The following is a 17,361-nucleotide window of genomic DNA, read 5'->3' on the forward strand; positions in this document are numbered from 1 at the left end:
TAAAGCCTATGTATTTCCAAACTGTAACTGAACAGGAAAGAGAAAATCCTCACTCTGATTGCAATATTGTCTAAGCTTCGGACACTTGGTAAAGCTGTTAGTTGTGATGACAAACCAGCTTCTTTAAAAGGTTTTTTTCTTTTCCATTAACTTTTATGAAAAGCTTAGTTTAATTTACAATGCAGAAATGTCCAAATCTTTCTCTTATACTAATTTTAACTTCAGTTATTCCTAAAAACAACGTTTTGGTGGAGGTGGAGAGCAGCGCTAGCGATGCTGGCACATCACCAAATGGAAGAGGCTGACCCACGTGGTTGTGAGTCTCTGCTTCATTCAGAGAAAATGGCAATTTTAAGCTATCACAACTCTGTTGTGCTTTCTCCCTTCTCAGTTTTTAGATAATATTCCAAACCATATATTTTCCTCATTGAGTAGTGTTTGATACTTCAGCAATTTGATGTGATTGATACCAAGTTGCCTGCATTTTTTTAGTACACTTGAGCTGAAACCTGTACAGTTTAGTAAGAAAAGGATATGGTATTCCTCTTGGAGAAGAGAACATCTGGGAACGGTAACAGTTCTGAGGGCTCAGACAGGCCACCCACAAAACCAGGCTCTGGACGTTTATCAATCTCAGCTGTTCAGACCAGCAGAAATAATGGGGTTGGCCCCTCACATGAGGCAGTGGCTGGGGGAGCTGGAGCCTGCAGGTTCGACTCCTGGCACCATGCAAGTTTGGAAGACGAGCACACTCTTGGCCATGGCCCTTTGTCCATGCAGGAGACAGGATGAGGGGCTGAAGGGACAAATCCAGATATGGTTTGGCAGGAACTGGCAGAGGCTGAAACAGCAGCACCAACTGTCTGTGCCCTGAGGACTGTACATAAAGCAGCGGAATTCCTAATGAAGTGGTGAATTCTGCTTTGGAAATATTCTTCACAAAATTGAACAGGACAGGAGAAAATATATTAAAGAAAAACTTCTGATTTGGCGTGGGAAGCACTTCACCCAGTGGAGGTATAAAAGCCCATCTCGCTTGGCCATTAAAGGTCATGGAAATTTTGTTTGAGCAATGGCTGCCCAGTTTGGTGCTGCAGTGCTTTGGATTTTTGGATGCTTTAGGCCATCCACTGAACTTAAAGCAAATATTTCATCTAAATTCTTACAGAGACCACTCAAGCACACATTTAATCTCACGTTTGTTGAGAGCCATATTCACCTTCTGCACACTTCCCAAATCTATGCCTAAAGAACTCCAAAGACAATGCAAACTACTCATATTTGTCATAAGATCCAGAGCTGCATTAAATTAACTGACTTTTGTAATTTCTCTTATCTAGTCAGAAGATCCAGTTCTGAGAAGAGCCTGCTGGGACTGTCTGGAGCTGTGTAATATAACTGTATAAGAGAAGTACCTTCTATACAACCCCTTTTTGTACTTTTAGATAGAAATGTCTACTTTTTCAGCAGTTCTGTGAATTCACTTAAAGGAAAGAATGACTGTAGATTTGGAAGGGCTGGTTTTATTTTGGAATATATTATAAGGACTAAATTTGATGCAGCAATGCTGGGGAGATGACAGGGATTAAAATCAACAGGGACTTAACAGAGGCTGTTTGCGTTTCCCAGTAAAGCTGAATTTCACCTCACCTAATGCATCTTGGCTTTTGTCATGAAGAAAAATTCCTGCAAGTAGTTCGGTTTCAGTTTTACTTTGGGGAAAAAAAAAATACCAACAAACATTAATTTTTGGTTCTGACTGCTTTAATGGCTGATTGGACAATAGTATCTGTATATTTGAACTATTTTTTCCTATGATACCTATTACAATTCATATGTTTTTCATAAATAAAAGATCGACTGGTTCACTTGACCTTTAGTATGCATTAATGAGGTGGACTGTGAAATGGTCAGTATTTCGGTGTGTGGATTCGGAACCCATTTAAATTAAACCCTGTTAGAGTTTGTTCCATTAACTCAAAGTAGTAAGTGCATGTTTTCTCAGAATATCACATGGTTTATATATGATGGGTCTGGTCTCGCAGCCCTAATGCAGGAAAAGCCCATGTGGACGCGTGTGAGAGCGTTTCTCCTGAAGGCTCTGGGGATGCCCTTCTGTTCTCTAGAACGAGTTACAGAAACGTGTGCTCCAAACTTCCGTAAGTCCCACTATGTCAAAGGAGAAGTCCCTTGTAGTCCTGGTGACACCCCGTATCATGTAAGAGACTCATGTACGCATTTAAGTTTCACAAACCGTAAGAGATGTAAAGTTCTGACTGTATTATAATCTCTATGGAGAAGATGCAGATTATTGTAAAGATTTTTTGTTGTGGGGTTTGTTTTTTTTTTTAATTGGCATGAGTTTGGGATGACTGCATTACGCACAAATGGTAAATCTTATGCCCTGACTAAGAAATAAAGACCTTTCTGATGGTTTTCATGACTGTCCATGCAGAATACATTTACAATTTTACAACAAACTCTAGCAGTTATTCTGCAGGCAAGCAGAACATGCTGTGGCAGTTATTCATGCCAACGAATGATGTTCCAGTCATGCCTTTAAACAGAAATCCACCTCTGGGTAGGTGAGGTTGTTCTATCTGCAAGGAAAATTTTGAAGCCTTAAAATGAGTTGGGTACACAGTTTGTTTATTTTAAATGGGGGACATAAAAAGCAGGGGGGAGGGTTGGGGGTGGAGTGTGAAATTGTATATTTACAGTAAAATGATAGTAAAAAGATAGTAAAAACAACAGTAGAACAACAGCATAACTACTGTGGTAGAACAATGGTATAACAAGAATAGTAGAACAACAGTAGAACAACTAAAAAACAAAAAAAAAAACAATAAAACTACAATAGAACAACGATACAAGAACAAAACTAGAACAACAATAGAACAATAAAATCTTGAATAAATATCAGCAGCGTCGCCGTTTCGCCGCTGGCGGCTGAAATGGCCACTTGGCATCTCTGCGATCCTCCTCCTTGGAGAAGAACAAAAAACCAAACATAACAGGTGTAGTCACATCCAAGAACATCACATTTTAGAAGGCAGGAGATGCTCTAACAGCTTAAATATGAAAATAAAGTGTTATTTCATTAAAGAACATTTCAATATTTGTGGGTATTTCTCTAATTTAGACTCCACCCGACACCCACACTCACACAGCTCACAGAGTGAAAGACCCGGCAGCAAAGCCCCCCTGGGAGTGGTGGGGACCCCACAGGCGGGGGGGGAGCAGCTCTCGGGTGAGCCCTGGCTCCAGCAGCCTCTGCCCTGCTCCCACTGAACGGCACCATGGGAGACAGCACCGCAGCTCCTGGGAGCTGGTAAACCCCAAACGGGTGGGGATGAGCCACAAATGAGAAACGATTTGTGGAGAGGACCTCCATCTGCTCTGGACTCCCCCAGTGGCTCCAGAGCACCCCAACATGGGGAAGGGGCAGCGGCAGAGAGAAGAAGGGAGGGGAGACTGCCAGCGCTGGAGCAAAAGTTTACAGCTTAGGAAACGTGGCAAAATAAAGCCAGGAAGGAAATGCTGCAGAGATACAAGAGGTTCATCCAGCCTTGGCTGTGGAACTGTTCCAGGAGGAAGAGTTCGGTTCACCCCGTCCCACCTTGGGCGCTGCCACCCAGCACGGTTTCTTGCCGTCAGCAGAGATGGGCCTTGCCCCATCACTCTGGTCCCGCCTCGGAGCTGCTCTGGACCAGACCCGCGCGGGTGGGTGGCCAGCAGAACTGGCCATTACTTATTACGAGAATGATGGATCCGTGCCTTTAGCCGCTTGCGAGTTCCCTGGATCCTGGATCCTGCCCGGGTGGAAGAGGTGGGGGTGGACGAACCTGGAAGCACAAAGGTTGATCAGGTGTCTGCAGCCACAGTCCGAGCTGGCACAGGGGCTACCACAATCCCTATCCCGGGGGGAATGGAAGGCTTTGCATCCCCAGAACCCAGCAGCTACCACCCGAGCCGGCTCCTACAGCACAGCCTGGCCCTTCTGCCATCCCCCAGCACGTCCCATCAGCTCCTCCAGGCTGAAGCATAAACTCCCTCTCTACCAGAGGAAGCGCCATCTCCTCCAAGGCCTGAGGGGCGCTGGCCACAGAAGGGCGCAGGAGTTCCTGGAAAGCAACACACCACTGTGAGCCGGGGTCAGCAAAGGAGGAAGAGCCTGGCTTTAGGGAGCTGGCAGCACGCACAGGAACCGACGCATCCGTTGCATCCAGAGGGGACAAGGAGCGGCATTTCAGATTCCCCTCCACCCCCCAGGGCTGGGGACTGGGGCAGAGAGTGACGGAAGCACCTTCCCTTCGCACGGCAAGGCTCTGCACAGCCCGAGCACCAGCCCCTCAGGGCTGCTGAGCCTGGGAAGCTCAGCCAGGTCCGGCAGGAAAGCTGCTGCCTAGATCTAGCCCTGCTCTTCACCCCCGCAGAAGGCCCATCTGCCCTGACTCACCTCCCAGCACGGGCACGCTCCTGCTTCTGGGCTGGCTGGTGTGAGTAAGGCCGGTGGTGGTAAAAGCGGCCAGCCCAGAATCGACTGATGTTGTGGCTGCAAACGCTGCCCGTGTGCAGTTGGTGCCTGAGGAGCCCCGGGCGATGACTGTGCCCAGGGACATACCTTCCCCACTGGTGCTGGGGACCGCATCTGCTGGGAGGGAGCAAGAAATCAGGACCCGCAACTTGCCGTATGGGACTACCCCCTAGCAGAGCCTCCCAGCATGAACAGCTCACAGCTCCGGCCCTGGGGAACCTCCCCATCACCCTGGGCACTGCGGAGCATGAGGTCTCCCGCCCGAGCCTTCACAAGTCTCGAAGAGCTTCAGACCCGAGAAGCTGCCAGCAGCTTCCTCAGGCTGCGCTAAACAGAGACCCCACTGCCCTGCCAGCCTGGGCCCTGCCTTTCTCCTCCTTGCCGTGCCCTTCGCGTTCCCAGTCTGCCCTTACCAGCCTTGGGCCCCAAGGGCCAGCATGAGCGCTGCCACGCTGCCTCCCTCTCCTCCTCCTGGATCCTGGCTATGATGTTATCGCCCAGGTCCAGGTCAGGGGGCTGCCAAGAGAGAGCAGTAGCTTAGTTTCTTCTCAGGGAAGCTGGCAGAGCCGCTCTGAAGGAGATAAAGAAGGTCGGCGCCAGACTCATGAAGCCCGTGGTTCCGCCACAGCCACCGCGAAGCTCCGGTCCCCATTTGTTTTGGCCCCCAGCTTGGCGCTGAGGGCACAGCAGCCTTGCCCGGGCCAGTCGCTGCTCCAGCAGCGGGCAGCACAGTCACGCACAGCCCAGCACACATTGGGGCAGGAGAGAGCGTCACTTCCCACTCAGCCAAGGACGAGACCCCCTGCCCCAAGGCAGGCAGGTCAGCCTGCCCCCAGCCCTGCAGGAATTGCACTGAGCACATTCTATGCCCACAGGAGGCCAAAAGAGGCTGCGAGACAGCGACGTACCTGCACCAGTGGGTGGGTCTCGCAAGGCATCAGCAGGCAGATGCTCCTCCTGCGCAGCCTTCCGTTCCCCGGCGACGGTGATGGGCTCGGGGACTGCCGCCGCTTCTCCTCAGGCCTCTCGACAGCTACGGGAGGAGACAAGTCAGCAGCAGCTCCCAGCAGAGGCATTCGTCCTGTACCAAGGGGGTTTCCCCTTCTCACTCCTCTCTGGATGACCATCTTGGAGGGCAGTGCCAGAGACACCGCCTTAAGCCGAGGACAAGGCTGCGATGCCCTGGGGCAGCAGCTGGCCACAAGGGATCCGTGGGGAAGCTGTCACAAGAGCCTGCTGGGGCTAAACGGGCCAGCGGCCCCTTCCCACCTCCACAGACTGTCCTTGCATGCTGCCCACCCAAACCACAAACCACACAAACTGCCACACGTGGGCCACATCTAGCACTGTGCCACGGGACCCTCTCTGCGATGGGCACATGGGATTTCCTCTCTCTTTTAGCTGAGGAAGCACTGGAATGAGCTCAGCCTGGAAGTTGAGCAGGGTGCTACCTGTACCGCAGCAGATCTTGCTCTAGGGCTGACACCTGGACCCATGCTGGCATGGAGGCTGGTGTTCCCCCTTGCAGACCAGCTCCCAGGCATCTGTCAGCGCTCCTCAATTAGCACCAGGAAATCCCTTTAGGGCAGTCACTGAGGCCAGCACAAATGCCACTGCCTCAAGACCAGCACGTTCCTAGTTTCGAGGGGACACCTCAAGCTGATCCCACCTGCAGACCTGAGCTACCTCCTGTCCTGCTGCTGGCCCGCACCAAGCCCGGCACAGAGCTGGGCCCCATCTACACTCACTTTCCTTGGTCTGCACAGCCTTGTTCACTGTTCCTGGCGTGCAATTCACTGGTCACCGCACTTCCCATTCCCTGCGCAAGTGGGAGAGAGCCAGTTAGGGTCAGCCCCAGGCTTGGCCCCCTCCCCTGGGAGCAGGACGAGACCCAACACTCCAAGGACTCCCACAAGCATCCCTGCTGTGTTTCTTTGCCATCTTTGCTAAACAGCTGAGCTCAGGTGAGCAACAGCCTTGAGTCACTGCAGCAGCCTGACCGTGGCTCCAGGCAGAGGAGCTGCTCCGCTCCCCTCCCCAGGGCCCTGCCTCGGGCAGCCTTAGGGCAGCAGCCAGGGATCCCAGGTGGGAGCCGCTGCCCCTTGCATGGCCCTGGCTTGGACCCCCCCTGTCAGCAGGGCAGCTGGAACAAGGCTGCAGGGATGCTGATGGACACAACAACAGGGCTTCCCCACTGCTGGCTGACCCGGCAGCCATGTCCACGGGCCTGGATTGTCTCGTCTCCGGTGGAGAGCAGGACTTGGGCACTGGGACTGCTGGGAAGGCGACTGCTTTCTTTCCAGCTTGCATTGACAAGCGGGCACTCGCTGCATGAGCAGTACATTATCTTCCTTTCCACTCCGGCACGTCGCAACAGGATCCTGGGGTGGAGCGTGGCGACGCCCTCACACTCCTCCTCTTCTGGAAGGCAGAAAGACACCAGTAGTAACTAATTTGGTTCAGGGGAGCACAGCCTCCATTCCCCTGCTCACTGCAGAGTGAATCCCATCTCCCAGGTGCTGGCTACCGAGCCCAGAGCCTCTCTTGCTTCACCACTGCTCAACTCCCCTCCACAATGTCTGTGGAGGGCAAAGTCTGAGCACCTCAAACTGAATCCACTCTGGAAGCAAGTGGCCTCCAGGCTCTTTACTGGCCGAGGCGACAGGGAGGGAGAACGCTGCTGGCCCAGGCAGAGCAAACCCTTCTCTACTGATCCACCTGCAGAAAACCTTTCCCTGCACAGATGCAGAGCTCCATTAGCCACGACTACATCCCACTCTCACATCTGCATCCCAGCCCAGGATGTGAGCAGTGTTTTATTCCAACTCAGCAACTGCTGAGGAGATGCACGTCAAAGTGGGAACACAGGCCTCCCACACGTGCTGCTGCCTCCAGCTGAAAAGGTGTCAGCACAGCAAAGAGATTTTGTCTTTCCCTTTCCTCTGGCTGTATCCCCCCAGCAGACTGGCCACAGCAGAGTGGGGAGGGGAGAAGAGCTCCGCTCTCGGCTGAGGAGCGGGGCTGGGAGGCGGGCCCATGTTGAGCCCCTGGGCATCTGACTGTCCCAGCGTACCGGTGGGAAAACAGTCCCAGGGCTCTGATCTGGCGGCAGCGGGTCCTGGCAGCACATGGTCTGCGGCGGGGCTCTGCGGGGGCACAACGGTCAGCACCACCATTGGTTGCGGGAGGATCCGATCCCGTCCTCTCCCCACACTCACTCAAGGCAGCAGCGGCAGGACAGGTGCTCTGAGTATGGATGGCGCCTGTGGCCAGGCTGCCCTTAGCTGCCGCTGTGCCATGCAAGCGACATGGAGGCAGGAGCCGTGCACACTGGTGGGACCGCATTGCACACCAGGCCCCCCTGCGCCCAGCAGTGATCCCTGAAGCACCAAGCAGGGCAGCGCCAAGGGCAGCTCTACGGGCCCAGCACCGCCATTGCTGTGCCACCCATGTCCTTGTTCCACCCGTGTCTCTGTGCCACCTGCATCCCAACATGTGTCCCTGTGCCACCAGTGTCCTTGTCCCACACACATCCTACCCCCGCACTCACCCGAAGCAGTTGGTGTGGGACAGGCTGCTCTCACTGTGGCCGATGGCTGTGGCCAGGCCGCCGTTACCGGCCCTTTTGCTGTTCGGGCACCGGCCAGCCTGGAGCCATGGGAATGGGAAGCGGGCTATCAGGCTCGGCCTGTTGGGGGGCAGGAGCCGTCGGGGAGGGCGCCGTGGGGGCAGGAACCGTGCGGGAGAGCGCCTGGCGGGCGGGCAGGACCACATGCTTCCTGAATCCGGGCCTGAAGAACACCAAAGACAATGCAAACTACTCATATTTGCCATAAGAACATTCCGTTCGCACGACAAGGCTCTGCACAGCCCAAGCACCAGCCCCTCAGGGCTGCTGAGACCGGGCAGCTCAGCCAGATCCGCCAGGAAAGCTGCTGCCCAGGTCTAGCCCTGCGCTTCACCCTTGGAGAAGACCCGTCTGCCCTGACTCACGTCGCAACACGGGCACGCTCCTGCTTCTGGGCTGGGTGGTGTGAGCAACGCCCGTGGTGGTAAAAGCAGCTAGCCCAGAAACGGCTGATGTTATGGTTCAAAAATTTTTTCGAGGATCAGGCAGCCTCAGGGCAGCAGCCGGGGATCCCGGGTGGGAGCCGCTGCCTGGCTTGGACCCAGCCTGTCAGCAGAGCAGCAGCTCTGTTGCTTTTACTCAGGACAAGCTCAGGTCCTTCTCTGAGCCAGCAGAGAGGAGAACAAGGGCCTGCGCGCCCAGGCGGGTGCTACATTACAGCCCTACTGGAGCTCCCATGAATTGCTTTTGAGGAGATGGAAAAAAACGGGGGCTGTCTCTTTACAGCATTTTGGTAACCAGCAGAGCCAGGACATGCCAGTGCCACATGGCAATGTCACCGCTGCAGCAATCTGAGGCCTTCAAGCTCTAAGCCGGCCTGGGAGCAGGGCAGGGATGGTGCAGGTCAGCACTGCTGCCAGGACCATGGTGGAACAAGGCAGCAGGGATGCTGATGGACACAACAACAGGGCTTCCCTAATGCTGGGTGACCCAGCAGCCATGCCTTTGGGGCCTGGAGTGCCCTGGCTTCGGTGGAGAGCAGGACTTGGGCACTGGGACTGCTGGGAAGGCGACTGCTTTCTTCCCGGCTGGCATTGACAAGTGGGCACTTGCTGGATGAGCTGTACATTACCTTCCTTTCCAAAGTGGCACCTCATAGCAGGATTCTGTGATGGGCTGTGGGGATGTCCTCACACACGTCCTCTTCTGGAACGCAGAAAGAGACCAGTAGTAACTACTTTGGTTCAGGGAAGCACAGCCTCCATTCTCCTGCTCACTGCAGAGTAAATCCCATCTCCCAGGTGTTGGCTACCGAGCCCAGAGCCTCTCTTGCTTCAACACTGCTCAACTCCCCTCCAGAACAACCATGGAGGTCAAAGTCTGATCACCCCAAACTGAATCCACTCTGGGAGCAAGCTGCTTCCAGGCTCTTTATGGCCGAGGAGACAGGGAGGGAGGACGCTGCTGGCCCAGCCAGAGCAAACCCTTCCCTACTGATCCATCCTGCAGAAAATCTTTCCCTGCACAGATGCAGAGCTCCATTAGCCACGACTACGTCCCGCTGTTACATCTGCAAGCCCAGCCCAGGATGTGAGCAGTGTTTTATTCCAGCTCAGCAACTGCTGAGGAGACCCGCGTCAGAGTAGGAACACAGGCCTCCCAGACGTGCTGTTGCCTCCAGCTGAAAAGGTGTCAGCACAGCAAAGAGATTTTGTCTTTCCCTTTCCCCTGGCTGTATCCCCCCAGCAGACTGGCCACGGCAGAGTGGGGAGAGGAAAAGAGCTCTGTGCTGGGCTGCAGGCTGTGGAGTGGGGCTGGGAGGCGGGCCCATGGCGAGCCCCTGGGCATGTGAGTGTCCCAGCGTACTGGCGGGAAAACCATTCCAGGGCTCCGGTGCGGCGGCAGCGGGTCCTGGCGGTGCATGGTCTTCAGCGGGGCTCTGCGGGGGCGCAACGGTCAGCGCCACCGTTAATGGTTTTCCCATTCTCTATGGCCAGTGCTGCCATGCAGTGTGCACGGCTGTAGCACTGGGGCTGGCTCGGGTCCTTGGGGGCCTGCTCAAGGAAGCCTTTTGGGGGCAGATTCCGGGGGAGCTGCAGGTGACTGAAAGGAAACAGCGATGCAAGGGCAGAAGCTCTGGCACGTGCAGCCTGTGGCTGCCCCATCCATCCTGCCTGCACCTTGCCCCCAGCTTCCCTGTCTGCCCTCTCCCAGCCATACAGAGGATGCTGCTGCCATCCCTGGGCTTGGGGAGCACCACAGGTGCTTCCTTCAGACCATCCACCTCTGCTTGAGAGCATAAAGACTCCTCTGGTTAACGTTGCCAAAGGTCTGTCCCTGACCCTCCACAAACCAGGTGCTGCAGCACCATGAGCAGCAGATGCAGTCAGAGGGGGCACTTGGTGATGCAGCAGCAGACCTGGTCCCGGCTGTTCACTGTCCTCTGATCTCAGAGGTGCCTCCAGAGCATCCCCAAGGGCTCCCTGCTGCCTGCCCCTGGGCTTGGTGGACTGGGCTGGAGACTCCCCACGGGAAACATGGACTCAATACAAACCACAGCGTGTCCATCCGAGAGCTACCAGAATGTCTCTAGCTCTCAAAAATTAGGTCCTGCGTTCAGAAGACAAAACATGAATCTGCTCCCGATCTCCATCAACTCAGCTTGGTTATCAGATGCGTCATTGCTCCTCCTTGAACTTTTGTTTTGAAATTAAGCTTCTTGACACCTAGTAACCATGGGACGGTTGGTGGAAACACACAGCAGTGCTTCGTACCCACTTACAGGTTGGTCTCGTTGAACTAACACAGCACCAGCAGCTGGGTCTAGAAGCTCCATTTCATTTCTCCCATCACAAGATGAGGAATGGGGAAGCAGGAAGAAACATGTGAACTAAGTGGTTTCCAGCAAGGCACTGTCTGTGAAGCAGTTTTCATATAGTACAATTGTGATCATGAAATTAGCCTCCATGACAAAAGAGTTGGTGGCTCTGTGCAAGAAGCAGCTATTTGGACATAGAGCAGAATCCAAACAGCCCTGGAGGTACCATCCTTTTAGTTTTACTGTAGGGATGACCCAGAGCAGATTTCTGTCTCTTCACTGTCCTTTCCAGCACGTTTGTGCAGTCTTGGCCCGAAATTGCCACTGCTCGAAGCAGAGGCAAAGTGGAGGAAAACTAGTGAAATAATAATAATAAAGAGTAGTAGTAATACTAACTGTTGTTCAGCCACACAGCTGTGTTTGAACAGGGGAAGCAAGCAGCCACAAGCAGAGGGTGCTGGAAAGCGGCACCCAGTGCCCTGGCCCAGGAATCAAACATGGGGAAGGCAGATGTGAACACAGTCTGTTTATTTTAAGTGGGGGACGTAAAAAGAGGGGATGGGGGGATGTGCTGGAGGGGTGGGAATCCCATCTTGACAGTTACTAAATGCTAAAATGATACTAAAATGATAGTAAAAACAAAATTAGAACAAAGGTTTAATAACCTTATAACAGTAAAACAACAAAAGATCTACAGTATAACGATAAAAGAACAACAGTAGAACAAAGTTTTAACAACAATAGTAGAACATTATAACAACAAAACAACAAAAGAACTAAGCTATAACAACAAAAGAACAACAGTATAACAAGAATATTAGAACAAGTGTAAAACAAACGTAGAACAATAAAAATCTTCAATAAACATCAAAAGCGTCAACGTTTGGCCGCTGGCGGTCCGAAAGGCCACTTGACGTCCGAGCAGTCCTCCTCCTTGGGGAAGAACAAAAAACCAAACAGAACAGGTTTAGTCACATCCCTGTACATCACGTTTTAGAAGGAAGGAGATGCTGTAACAGCTCAACTACAAAAGTAAAGTGTGATTCCATTAAAGAGCATTGCAATATTTGTGGTTTTTTCCGTAATTTAGACTCCACCCGACACACACACACAGAGAGCTCAGAGGGTTAAAGACCCAGCAGCGAAGCCCTCCTGAGGGTGGTGGGGACCCCGCAGGCAGGGGGCAGCAGCTCTTGGGTGAGCCCTGGCTCCAGCAGCCTCTGACCCGCTCCCACTGATCAGCACCAGGGGAGACAGCACCGCAGCTCCTGGGAGCTGGTAAACCCCAAACGGGTAGGGATGAACCACAAATGAGAAATGATTTGGATTTGGGGAGGGGGAGGACCCGCATCCGCTCTGGACTCTGCTAGTGGCTCCAGAGCACCCCGACATGGGGAGGGGACACCAGCAGAGAGAAGAAGGGAGGGGAGACTGCCAGGGCTGGAGCAAAAGTTTACAGCTTAGGAAACATGGCAAAATAAAGCCAGGCAGGAAACGCTGCAGAGATACACAGAGGTTCATCCAGCCTTGGCTGTGCAACTGTTCCAGAAGCAAGAGTTCGGTTCACCCCGTCCCACCCTGGGCGCTGCCACCCAGCACAGTCTCTTGCCGGCAGCAGGGATGGGCCTGGCCCCATCACTCCAGTCCCGCCTCGGGGCTGCTCTGGACCAGAGCCCCTGCAGCTGGGGGGCCAGCAGCACTGGCTGTTACTTATTACGGGAATGCTGGATGCGTGCCTTTTGCCGCTTGCGGGTTCCCTGGGTCCTTGTTCTTGGCTGGGTGGACGAGGCGGGAGTGGACGAACCTGGAAGCACAAAGGTTGATCAGGTGTCTGCAGCCACGCTCCGAGCTGGCACAGGGGCTACCACAATCCCTATCCCGGGGGGAATGGAAGGTTTCACATCCCCAGCTCCCAGCAGGTACCACCCGAGCTGGCTCCTACAGCACAGCCTGGCCCTTCCACCATCCCCCAGCCCAAGGGGACAACACGACCCGTCAGCTCCTCAAGGCTGAAGCACCAACTCCCTCTCTACCAGAAGAAGCGACGACTCTTCCAAGGCCTGAGGGGCGCTGGCCACAGAAGGGTACAGGAGTTCCTGCAAAGCAACACAAGTCTGTGAGCAGGGGTCAGCAAAGGAGGAAAAGCCTGGCTTTAGGGAGCTGGCAGTACCTGCAGGAGCCGATGCATCCAGTGCATCCAGAGGGGACAAAGAGCGGCATTTCAGGTTCCCCTTCAGCCCCCAGGGCTGGGGACTGAGGCAGCAATTGATGGGAGCACCTTCCCTCCTCATGGCAAGGCTCTGCACAGCCCAAGCCTGGGCAGCTCAGCCAGGTCTGGCAGGAAAGCTGCTGCCTCAATCCAGCCCTGCCCTTCACCCCTGGAGAAGCTCTGTGCGCCCCGACTCACCTCCCAACACAGGCGCGCTCCTGCTTCTGGGCTGGGTGCTGTGAGTATGGCCAGTGGTGGTGGAAGCGGCCAGCCCAGAAACATCCAATGATGTGGTCTCCTGTCTGTAGCTGGTGCCAGAGGAGCCCTGGGCGATGGCTGTGCCCAGGGACACATCTTCCTCACTGGTGCTGGGGACTTCATCTGCTGGGAGGCAGCAAGAAATCAGGACCCTCAACTTGCTGTATAGGACTACCCCTGAGCAGAGCCTCCCAGCATGAACAGCTCACAGCTCCGGCCCTGGGGAACCTCGGCCATCACCCCCAGGACTCCGGGGCACGAGGTCTCCCACCCGAGTCTTCAAAAGTCTCGAAGAGCTTCAGACCCGAGGAGCAGGCAACACTGGCCCAGGAGCTTCCTCAGCCTGCGCTACGCAGACACCCCACTGCCCTGCCAGCCCGGGCCCTGGCTTTCTGCTCCTTGCCGTGCCCTTCGCGTTCCCAGTCTGCCCTTACCAGCCTTATGCCCCAAGAGCCGGTGTAGTCACTGCCGCGCTGCCTCCCTCTCCTCCTCGATGATCTCCTCTGTGATGGGGTAGCCCAGGTCAGGTGCAGGGGGCTGCAAATAGAGAGCAGTAGCTTAGTTCCTTCTCAGGAAAGCTGGCAAAGCTGGCTGACGCCAGACCCGTGAAGCCCGTGGTTCTGCCACAGCTACCAGCTAGGGCCGGTAGCTGCCTCAGCAGCGGGCAGCACGGTCACGCACAGCCCAGCACACACTGGGGCAGGAGAGAGCGTCACTTCCCACTCAGCCAAGGACGAGACCTCCTGCCCCAAGGCAGGCAGGTCAGCCTGCCCCCAGCCCTGCAGGAATTGCACTGAGCACATTCTATGCCCACAGGAGGCCAAAAGAGGCTGCGAGACAGCGACGTACCTGCACCAGTGGGTGGGTCTCGCAAGGCACCAGCAGGCAGATGCTCCTCTTCCGTGGCCTTCCATTTCCTGGCGATGGCGGTGGGCTCGGGGACTCCTGCAGCTTCTCCTCAGGCCTCTCGACAGCTACAGGAGGAGACAAGTCAGGAGCAGCTCCCAGCAGAGGCGTTTGTCCTGTACCAAGGGGCTTGTCCCTTCTCACTCCTCTCTGGATGACCATCTTGGAGGGCAGAGCCAGGGACACGGCCTTAAGCCACGGACAAGGCTGCGATGCCCTGGGGCAGCAGCTGGCCACAAGGGATCCGTGGGGAAGCTGTCACAAGAGCCTGCTGGGGCTCCACGGGCCAGCGGCCCCTTCCCACCTCCACAGACTGTCCTTGCATGCTGCCCACCCGAACCACAAACCACACAAACTGCCACACGTGGGCCACATCTAGCACTGTGCCACGGGACCCTCTCTGCGATGGGCACATGGGATTTCCTCTCTCTTTTAGCTGAGGAAGCACTGGAATGAGCTCAGCCTGGAAGTTGAGCAGGGTGCTACTTGTACTGCAGCAGATCTTGCTCTAGGGCTATACACCTGGACCCATGCTGGCATGGAGGCTGGTGTTCCCCCTTGCAGACCAGCTCCCAGGCATCTGTCAGCGCCCCTCAATTAGCACCAGGAAATCCCTTTAGGGCAGTCACTGAGGCCAGCACAAACGCCACTGCCTCAGGACCAGCACGTTCCTAGTTTCCAGGGGACACCTCAAGCTGATCCCACCTGCAGACCTGAGCTACCTCCTGTCCTGCTGCTGGCCCGCACCAAGCCCAGCACAGAGCTGGGCCCCATCTACACTCACTTTCCTTGGTCTGCACAGCCTTGTTCACTGTTCCTGGCGTGGAGTTCCCTGGTCGCAGCACCTCCTGTTCCCTGCGCAAGTGGGAGAGAGCCAGTTAGGGTCAGCCCCAGGCTTGGCCCCCTACCCCGGGAGCAGGACGAGACCCAACACTCCAAGGACTCCCACAAGCGTCCCTGCTGTGTTTCTTTGCCGTCTTTGCCAAACAGCTGAGCTCAGGGCAAGAGCCTTGAGTCACAGCAGCAGCCTGTGGCTGCTCGTGGCTCCAGGCCACACGGCTCCAGGCTCATGGCTCCAGGCAGAGGAGCTGCTCCCATCCCCTACCTGAGGGCAGCAGCCGGGGATCCCGGGTGGGAGGCGCTGCCCCTCGCAGGGCCCTGGCTTGGACCCACTCTGTGAGCAGGGCAGCTGGAACAAGGCTGCAGGGATGCAGATGGACACAACAACAGGGCTTCCCCACAGCTAGCTGACCCAGCAGCCATGCCTCAGGGGCCTGGAGTGTCCTGTCCCTGGTGGAGAGCAGGACTTGAGCACCGGGACAGCTGGGAAGATGACTGCTTTCTTCCCAGCTGCCATCGTTAAGTGGGCAGTCGCTGGATGAGCAGTATGTTACCTTCCTTTCCACTCCGGCACCTCGCAGCAGGATCCTGTGGAGGGGTGTGGTGACACCCTAACACACCTCCTCTTCTCCTGGAACGCAGAAAGAGACCAGGAGTAACTACTTTGTTTTGGGGAAGCACAGCCTCCTGTTCTCCTGCTCACCACAGAATAAATCCCATCTCCCAGGTGCTGGCTACCGAGCCCAGAGCCTCTTTTGTTTCAAACACTGCTCAGCTCCCCTCCGCAATGTCTGTGGAGGGCAAGGTCTGAGTACCCCAAACTGAATCCACTCTGGGAGCAATTGGCCTCCAGGCTCTTTCCTGGCCGAGGTGATGGGGAGGGTGGATGCTGCCGGCCCAGCCAGAACAATCCCTTCCCTATCGATCCATCCTGCAAAAACCTTTCCCTGCACAGACGCAGAGCTCTGACTGCCACAGAGCCACAACTACATCCCACTCTCACATCTGCAAGCCCAGCCCGGGATGTGAGCAGTGTTATTCCAGCCCAGCAGCTGCTGTGGAGACCTGCGTCAAAGTGGGAACACAGGCCTCCCACACGTGCTGCTGCCTCCAGCTGAAAAGGTGTCAGCACAGCAAAGAGATTTTGTCGTTCCCTTTCCCCTGGCTGTATCCCCCCAGCAGACTGGCCAGGGCAGAGTGGGGAGGGGGAAAGAGCTCCGCACTGGGCTGTGGGCTGCAGAGCATGGCTGTGCGGCAGGCCCACGGCAAGTCTTTGGGCATCTGAGTGTCCCAGAGTACCGGTGGGAAAATGGTCTCAGGGCTCTGGTCCAGCAGCAGTAGGTCCTGGCGGCACATGGTCTGCGGCGGGGCTCTGTGGGTACACAACAGTCAGCACCACCATTAGTGGCAGGAGTATCCAATCCCATCCTCTCTCCAAGCTCAGCTGAGGCAGTAGCAGTGGGATGGGTGCTCTCAGCATGGATGGCACGTTAGGCTGGGCTGCCCTTAGTAGCCGTTATGCCATGCGGGCAACATGGCGGCAGGAGCCATGCAGGCTGGCAGGACCACATCACACACCAGGCCCCCCTGCACTCAGCAGTGATCCCTGAAGCACCAGACAGGGCAGCGCCACGGGCAGTGGTACGGGTCCAGCACCGCCCTCATTATGCCACCTATGTCCTTATCCCACCTGTGTGCCTCTGCCACCTGCATCCCTGACAACCAGTGTCCCTGTGACACCCATGTCCTTATCCCACCAGTGCCCCTGTGACACTCGTGTCCTTATCCCACCAGTGTCCCTCTGACACCCGTGTCCTTATCCCACACACATCCTCCCCCCGCGCTCACCCGAGGCAGTTGCCGCGGGACAGGCTGCTGACACTGCGGCTGACACCTGCGGCCGGGCCGCCGTAACTGGCCCTTCTGCCGTTCGGGCGCCGGCCGGCCTGGGACCATGGCGATGGGAACCGCGCAATGAGGCTGGGTTTATAGGGGGGCAGGAGCCGTCGCGGAGGGCGCCAGGGGGGCAGGAACCGTCCGGGAGGGCGCCGGGCCGGAGGGCGCCTGGCGGGTGGGCGGGACCGCAGCGCACACCAGGCACCCCCCGCGCCCAGCGCCGCTCCACACGGGCGGACGGTCGGGTGCGCTCGGGGCTGCCGCAGCGGAGGGAGGCAGGTGTCCGTGCGAGGGCCGGGCACTGCCCGGGAGGGAGCGGGGGAGGGAGT

At 55.9% G+C, this 17,361-nt stretch overlaps 1 protein-coding gene and 1 long non-coding RNA gene across 8 annotated transcripts in view; one reads left to right on the forward strand and one right to left on the reverse strand.

Moving 5' to 3' along the window:
* GTF2I (general transcription factor IIi) overlaps positions 1-2,440 on the forward strand; it is a 74,269-nt gene extending 71,829 nt beyond the window's left edge. For all 7 annotated transcript variants that reach the window (XM_030472310.1, XM_030472313.1, XM_030472308.1 and 4 more), the window contains one exon: positions 1,341-2,440. The gene's annotated coding sequence lies outside the window, so the exon portion shown is untranslated. The remainder of the gene's footprint in view (positions 1-1,340) is intronic.
* Positions 2,441-4,635: 2,195 nt separating this feature from the next.
* On the reverse strand, positions 4,636-15,146 carry LOC115601857. The gene is made up of 4 exons (XR_003989533.1): positions 15,081-15,146; positions 14,240-14,364; positions 13,825-13,927; positions 4,636-4,651 (listed from the first exon to the last, which is right to left on the reverse strand). It is a non-coding gene; the product is annotated as an uncharacterized LOC115601857 (long non-coding RNA).
* Between the last annotated feature and the right edge of the window lie 2,215 nt (positions 15,147-17,361).

Source organism: Strigops habroptila, assembly GCF_004027225.2.
Source record: "Strigops habroptila isolate Jane chromosome 13 unlocalized genomic scaffold, bStrHab1.2.pri S16, whole genome shotgun sequence".
Lineage (NCBI taxonomy): Eukaryota > Metazoa > Chordata > Aves > Psittaciformes > Psittacidae > Strigops > Strigops habroptila.